Here is an 8,108-nt window from a genome sequence, read left to right as displayed (position 1 = left end):
AAAAAAAAAAAAAAAAAAAAAAAAAAAAAAATTAAACCCACCAGATTAGTGAAGCATAATTTTAAGTGTATCCAGACAGGATTGGCAGACAGACTAGCAAACAGGGTGGACCTATTCCCATGGTTGTCACCAATCAATAGGCTGTAGATTATTGATAGAAAAAAAGGTGCCTTATGGTGTTTTTTGGTTGGTTGGTTGGTTTGGTTTTATCTTTTTGAGAAAGGTCTCACTGCACATTTGAAGCTGCCTTGACCTTACTTTGTAGCCCAGGCTGCTCTCAAACTCCCAAGTACTGGAATTATAAGAGTATACCACCATACCTGGCTAATGTTTTAAAGAGCTCCATTTTACTTGAGTGGGTGCATGTTTTTGTTGCCATAGCCTATGGATATCAAACTTCAGTTTCATTGTACTGATAATTCTGAGCTAAAAGACATTTTTTCTTAGACTGGTGCTATATCCTGATCCCTGTGTTTTCATGGCTTCCAGATTCTTAGACTAAGCTAGTGGATCCTCTGGCTTTTGAGCACACTGATGGCCACCCTGATGAACCTTCTCATTTCTGATCCTGGAATCCTACCTATTCAGGCCCCTTCTGTTTTTAAAAAAAGTCTGTGCATATATATATGTGAAACATACCATATATTCTATCAATTTTATTTCTCTAGAAAACCCTAATACAGTATCCAATGTTGGCCATTGGTTAGTGCATACTTCATGGTAGATTATTTTGACCTAGCAGGGATCCTACATGGGCTGATGCTTGTTTGAGCCTTGAGAGGCCATTTATTATGTTATTATTATCTTTGTCATTTTCTACATGAAATATATTACTTAGGACTGTTGGACAGTGTGTTATTTGCTACAATTTTTTTTGTCATAAAAGTGAGTCTTTCTTGAGGAATATATGGGATATTACACAGAACTGGATGTTCTGTAAGTGTTCAGATAGTGATGGTGATAGAAAAGAAACTCGGCAAAGAGTAAACTTTTCTGGGAAAGGTCTGTTTAAGGAAGGACAAATTGTTGCTTCCTTCTGAGTTTGAATTTGATTCAAGATAATCAGTGTCCAAGGGAGTAGCTAGGCTTTTGGTACGTGGGAGGTCATCACTACTAGAGAACCTGCCTAATTCTAGACTGGTATAGGCAAGAAAAACTTACTGTTATAATTTCAACTGTACTTGAACTAATGTAGACATTATTATCAGGAAATGAATGCTTCTCTAATACAAAACTTGAAATCGCTTATTGATTGGGAATTAGAGGCTAAAGAAACACATCTGGCAGGCCGTTGCAGTAATTGCCAGATAAAAATGAGTCACTGTGCAAGAAGTAGAGTGTATCTAGTTCTACTGGTGACTTACTTTATAGCTCAGAACAAAAGATCTGGATCAGCTAATTTGACAGTATTTGGGAAAATCACAGATTTTAAAGCTAAAGCCAAAACTTTCTTCCTGTAAAGCAAGAAGTACCATTGTCCCTTGGAGCATTTCTCAAGAGCCACCAGTATATGCTCTCAACTAGAAAGTAGAAGTCAGCTGTATAGCAATAGCATTCCATCTCTACCTGAGCCTATTCTATGTGGCTACAAGGTAGTCATCAGTAAACTGAGACATAAGTATTGTCTTTCTTTTTTTTTTTTTTTTCCTTTTGGTACTGGGGATCGAACCTTGTGCTTGCAGGCAGGCACTTATGCCACTGAGCTGTCTTCCTGGCCTGGGGTATTGTCTTAGGTACTTTCTCTTTGCTGAAACAATACCTGACACCCACTCCTAAAAGGTGGAGAGATTTATTCTCACAGTTTGTAGAGGTTTCAGTCCACAGTTAGTGGCCCCTGGCTCCAAGGCAGGCCAACATGTCAGAGGACAAGTGTCTCATGGCATAGCAGCAGGAACCCACCACCTCCCAGCTTCACAGCTAGCTGTAAACCTATCAGTAAACTAACCTACTGCTGCCTGTCAGGCCCCTGTGACCCAGTCACCTCCCAAAGTCCCATTCATATGAGTGTTCTGGGACGAGATCTAGCTAGAAATCGTAACAGCCAGAAACAATAGGACCTGTATGTTTTTTGGGTTTGTTTTTGGAGACAGTCTCACTGTGTAGTTCAGGCAATCCTTGAACTCACAGTAGCCCAAGCTGTGCTCAAAGTCATGGTGTTCCTCCTTCCAAGTCCTGCTATTACAGGTGTGCACCCCCATAGTTGACTTAAATCTGAAAGTTTTAAGAAAAGTAATGGGATTTGATCTTTGAGAATCCCTTAACATGCTTGTGACTAAGTAGTTTAAGAAGCTATTCAAATTTGAAGGGAAGTTATTTTCCAAAGAAATTCCAGTCATAGTTCCTGACTCCAGCAAGGCCCATTCGGGAACTGTACCAACAGAAAAGATACTGTAAAAGCCACTTAGTCACCAAGAAGATGACTGTCAGTGGCTCAGATGTATGCCAGTTTACTTACCCTTGAAGCTATAAATTCATTTGTCATTGCCTAAGTGCACAGATGGAGCTTCAAATGCTTCCACCTATCAGGAGTAGGGACAGCGTTGAGCTTTAGTAATAGAAGGTGCAGGATGAGCGCAAGGAAAGAATGCTCTTTCCTAATTTGGTGTGCACACCTGGGTGGTTTTTGTGGCATGGATGGCTTTTCCACTGGCCACCTTCATGATGCATCAGTGAGCAGCCCGCAGGGACAGCAGCTTCCTCAAGTAGCTTAGTCACATACCTATAGAAAGATGCCATCCCATGAACAGGTATTTGTAACACTCCAGAGCAGTGGTGGCAAACACATGGCATATGTGCCTTGGCGGACTATTGTAATTGAAAGCTAAAAGGTTTACTGTCACTGCTAGGGGGTGGATTTCTGGTAAAATCCATTGACTCAAACCTGCAGTGACTTTTCTGCCATGTACAAGATAGAGTCCTGGGGTTTGTCCTTGGGGATCTATGTCAGGCCTAGGGATAGTTGCAGATCTTTGTATATTATGTTAAATATTTCCTTCAGTTCTCCTTAACTGGCAAATCCTGCTTTTAGTAATTATTTGTAATGAACTTTCAATGTTAAATCTTGGTGTGTTTTTTTTTCTGATTGGGTCCAGATGGATATGATACTGCAGTAGATAATGGATAGTTGAAGAGAATGAATTCTCCACATGGTAAATACGGTGACCATGCAGTCATAGTAGTCAAGAGAGTTCCTGCAGGAGATCAGAATCAGAGTGTTTAAGCAAAGAATTTACTAGATTTCCTAAGAAGTAAGCCTGCATTTCTATTAAACTGAAAATCATAGCAATTGTGATTGTTTCCCATTCCTTATTTTCAGTGTGATAGTTTCCATTGTAGTTCTTAATCCTACTCCCCCATTTTGCATTGAGATGTATTAGTTTGCAAATAACTGGTCTATTAATAGTAGTTGCTGGTTCTTGACAGAAGTTTAGATTAAAGGGAAGTATGTATTCAGAGATCTCAGATTTTGAACTGGGAACAACTGGTGATTTCTAGTTGCATTCCTTGGGGAAGGGCTGTTTTTTATATGGGAAGATTGTTGTATATGGATACTTGAAGGTGTATAGGCTAAACGTAGTGATTTCGAATTGTCCCATGGCATATGTTTCCTATTTTTCTTTCAATAATAAAACTTCTTGAATTTTTGCTAAGTGTCTGCCCAGCCACAAACTACCTTTTTCCAATGTTTATATGGATAGTGGGATGTGAAAAGTGATACATGTTACTTCCCAGTCTTGTTTTAACACAATTAGCTGTGTGTTGCTTGTAAGCCAGCTTTGAACATGTAGTCAAAGAAAGCCTGGGTTGCTGCATGTGTGGCCTTGTGAAGCAGAGACTCCTATATAGCCTGTTTCCTTCTAGAAAGATGTATAAAAGAATAATTTTTTGCTTTTTTTTTTTTTTTTTTTTTGAGCTAGTGTTTTTGGTTCTTTTGTCACATCAGCTGCTAACCTGTTCCTAACACTGTCTTCTTTCTCACATTTGTTTCAAAGGAAATATTTTTCCTTCCAATCTGACATAAACTTTTATAGTATTTCTTTCCTTGACCCTTCTAATGTTTTGTTTTTGTGTTGTGTTGTGTTTTGTTTTTTTCCAGAGAGAAATGTCTGCAGAAGTCTTTGGCTTCATGGCTTCATCTCATTACTTTTTACTGTCACTGCCTGGAGGCAGAGCCCGTAATGTAAATGTAAAATTGTGTTCAGTATATGTTCCCTTGTGTATGTAATTATAATGCATTCCAGGGTGCACCTGAATAAGAAGAACCTGCTTCTCCTACCCAAGATGGCGCTTGGTGTCAGGCACACAGTAAGGTATACGCAGAGGCAGTGGCTGCATCATTAACACTGAATGAGGCAGCACACAATATAATACAGCACCGTTTTCATTGCTGATGATCTGGGGAGAATTGAGACAATATGGAGGTCCTGAGGGTAGAATGGGAGACTTCTAAGGTTGGAGATGTGAAAAGTATCATCACAGATTAGAAGTTTTGTTCTTTTAAAGAGGTACCAAGTGATTGATTCTGACTTACACTGAACAGAAAAGATGATCAACAGAATTTTTTAACTTGAATATACAATTTAATTTAAAGGAAGAGAAGTGAAGAAAAAATGAAGTGTAGAAAGAAGAGTGAAGATACACACAACATAAAGGATTAGTCACTCCAAGAGTAGGAGGACCAGCGCCTAGGAGATAACTCAGTAGAATAGGCACTTGCCACAAAAAAAAAGTAGGAGGACCACAGTGGCTATGAATTCAATGGTCGCTGTCTTTTATATCCTCTTCTGATATCAGAACACATAAAAGTAATCACTGTAAAAGTGATTGTTGATGAACTTTCTCTGAATTAAAATATATTGTATATAAAAACAATTTAGCATGCAGCACAGGATTAAAATTGGTTATTCATATTGAATCTTTAAACAATACAAAATTTAGAAACTTGTATCTAGAAGCTTTGTATAGAAAGTAGTTGTGAATCATGACTAATTTAGTAAAATCAAGTAATTACAAATACATGTAATGTCTAAAATCAATTAATTATGAAAATATATTTTGGAAAAGAAAAACACTAGAACTTGGAATCAGAAATAAGAAAATAAAGTATACTATGAAGACAACAATATGCAGTGTATTATTGTAACTGCCCTACTAACCTGTTTTGAAACTTTCATTGCTATTTGTTTTTCAGTACAATTAATAAAAAACACCTAAAATAAGATTTACCTAATGATCATATTTCATTTTAATCTTAATATAAGTGATTTTTTTAAAAAGCATATTATTTGCCATATTATATTTGACACATAGTACTATTTTCTTTAAATAGAGCAGATAATTTAATACACAGTTAACCATTTAGCTAAAATATTATTAGGTGTGCTATGTATGCTGTCATCTCACACTGCCCAAGTAGCATACTTTAATAATTAGCACTGCAGTACATAAAATTTTCTAGTATTCAGGGCTTAAGTTTTAAAAATCTGCTGAACTTAAAATCTTTGTGGCAAATGTACTTGTGTTCTAATTGGCCCATCATGAGTGGTCATAATAGGTGGGCTTATTTCCCATCACTTCAAGCAAACTTATCAGGTACAGGCATAAATTCCCTAGGATGAATGTTGCCACTATATATACCTAAAATGTACTAATAAAATAAAAAGAAAAAAATAGGATGCTGAAACGGTATGTTTTTAATAAAGTTATCTTCACTCTCTGAATAAACTCAGATTTCCTATTACTACAGTAATGAGATAAAAGCAAGTAGCTGGCTTGCCTAGGAACTACATCTGTAATATCTTTATAAGCCATTATGTTATTTTTTAATAAAACTACTTTCAGGATTAGTTTCATTTACTCCAAGCAATTAAATAGCATAAAGTGTGGCCTTTAACAGCACGCTACATTTTCGTGATTATGCTTGTGTTGTTTGGATATTTGTAAATAGCCACTTTCCACAACTTCCAAAAATTCAAATTAACTTGTTCGGCCATAAACAACAAGTAGACCAATTATCCAAAAATGTCATTTTTAGTGACTTTGACACATCTTAGGCAATTTGGATCTGGAGAGAAAAGGATAGGGGTCTTCTGTTTTTCCATTCAGTATTTTCTATTATCTGCAAACATGTTTGGTATGGAGAGGGAAAAAATGCTAGATGTAACTGAGGTTCAAGCCCATGTAATTGTTGGAGTTTTCTTCAGACAGCAAATGTATGATAAACTTGGAGACTGTATATGCTTTTGATGGAGTAAAGATAAATAGTGACACCTCGGTGCTTTATAAACTGCTGCGTGGACTGGGGTACAAACCTGTGCACAAAAACACTTCCCTGTTTCATCAGCATGTACACTTGTAGCATGTAGAAATGAATCTATCATAACCACTTTGGGAGATCTCTTCATTTTTTACCTCTCTGTAACAGATCATTGAAAACTTAGCAGCTTACAAAAATAACCACTTATTCATTAGCTTACAATTCTGCAGATCAGAAGTGTAGAGCTAGTGTGCTGAGTTCTGCTCAGGCAAACACGAAATACTGTATTAGGCAAATAAAATTCTCCCATTTGGTTCAGGGTCCTTTTCCTAACTCTTGTGGCAGACTAGTTCTTTGTGATTGTAGCACTGAGGTCACCCATTTTGTAGCTATCAGCTAGACCTGTGAACTTAGGTTGCTCCCAGTGGACAGTCCTTAATACAAGATCCTCTCCGTCTCAGCAACTGAATACTGCCCTCTAAATGTTTCCCGTTCTGTAGACAGTCAAAAATATCTGTTAAGGTGTTTATTTAAGTAGAGTCCTTGGAAAGGCTGTCCGTCTCCCAGTTTTAGCATGTTTACATAACTGTCAAATCACAAGAGTAAAATAAGACAAATTAGTAGTCCTGATGATTTATGTAGGCTGTATATATCCAGGACTGGAAATATAGAATCTTGCCTAGGTAGGAACTTTTCTTTTTCTTTTTTTCTTGGACATGGTCTCACTGTGTAGTCTAGGCTGGCCTTGAGCTCACTGTGTAGCCTAGGCTGGTCTTGAGCTTATAATGATCCTCTTGCCTCAGCCTCCCAAGTGCAAGGCTTATAAGCATGTGTCACCATGCCTGGCATACTGTTATTTTCAACCTTTTAGATTGTGTCTTCACATTCATTTTTTAAAAGATTGTATTCCCCCCCCAAAAAAAAACCCTCATCCAAATTATCGTTTGTCTACTATGCTTAATAAAATGTATATAAAATCTGTTCCTGGATTTGCAAGCAAGTTTCAATAATACAAATAGGCCAGGGAAGTAGCTCACCAGCATAGCACCTTCCTGGCAAGTGCAAGGTCCTGAATTTAATTCCTATTACCAAAATAAATAAAGCTTAGTAGTTCTTAGATCCTTTGTCAGTGTCAGCCGTGTGGATGAGTCACGGCCATTGCTTGGCCATTTTGCTCTCTGTGAAAGCCTGAGAGAATGTTTTCTTTCCATGTGACTCTCCTTAGGTACACTCTACGTCCTCAATCACTTTCCTCTGGCCCCATTGATCAGATCTCTGATCTCCTTGATCAGAAAATTTGGGACACAGCTGAGTTACATGATTAAACCATTAATTTATGATGAAGCACTTGTGACAATATGCTTATAATAGGGAAAGATCTCAATATTTCTTTCCTAACTAATGTCAAGCCTACTATGTAAGTAAGACGATTTATTTTGATGCTTAACTTCATGAATTTCTTCCTGCAAAACAGGTTCTAAGAAATACACAAATGTGGGGCCGGGGAGATGGCTCAGTGGAATATGCGCTTCCCTGGCAAGCACAAGGGCCTGAGTTCAATCCCAGGTTCTGCCAAAAAAAAAAAAAAAAAAAAAAGACATAAATGTGAAGAATTAATTGATGATTTCATTGAGTTTACCTATGCTTTATCTCTTTTTTTCATGTATTAGTTGGATTCTTTTTGTAACATTTGACTTTTCAAACTATAGAAAAAATACTTTGGGGAGATGGCTCAGTGGAATAAACGCTTCCTGGCAAGCACAAGAGCCTGAGTTCAATCCCTGATTCTAAAAAAAAAAAAAAAAAATCTTCCCAGAAAAAATACTTACCAAGCAAACAAGGAATTTGAAGG

Source organism: Octodon degus, unplaced genomic scaffold (assembly GCF_000260255.1).
Source record: "Octodon degus isolate 3935 unplaced genomic scaffold, OctDeg1.0 scaffold00013, whole genome shotgun sequence".
NCBI lineage: Eukaryota > Metazoa > Chordata > Mammalia > Rodentia > Octodontidae > Octodon > Octodon degus.
Note: the sequence above shows the minus strand (reverse complement) of the source record.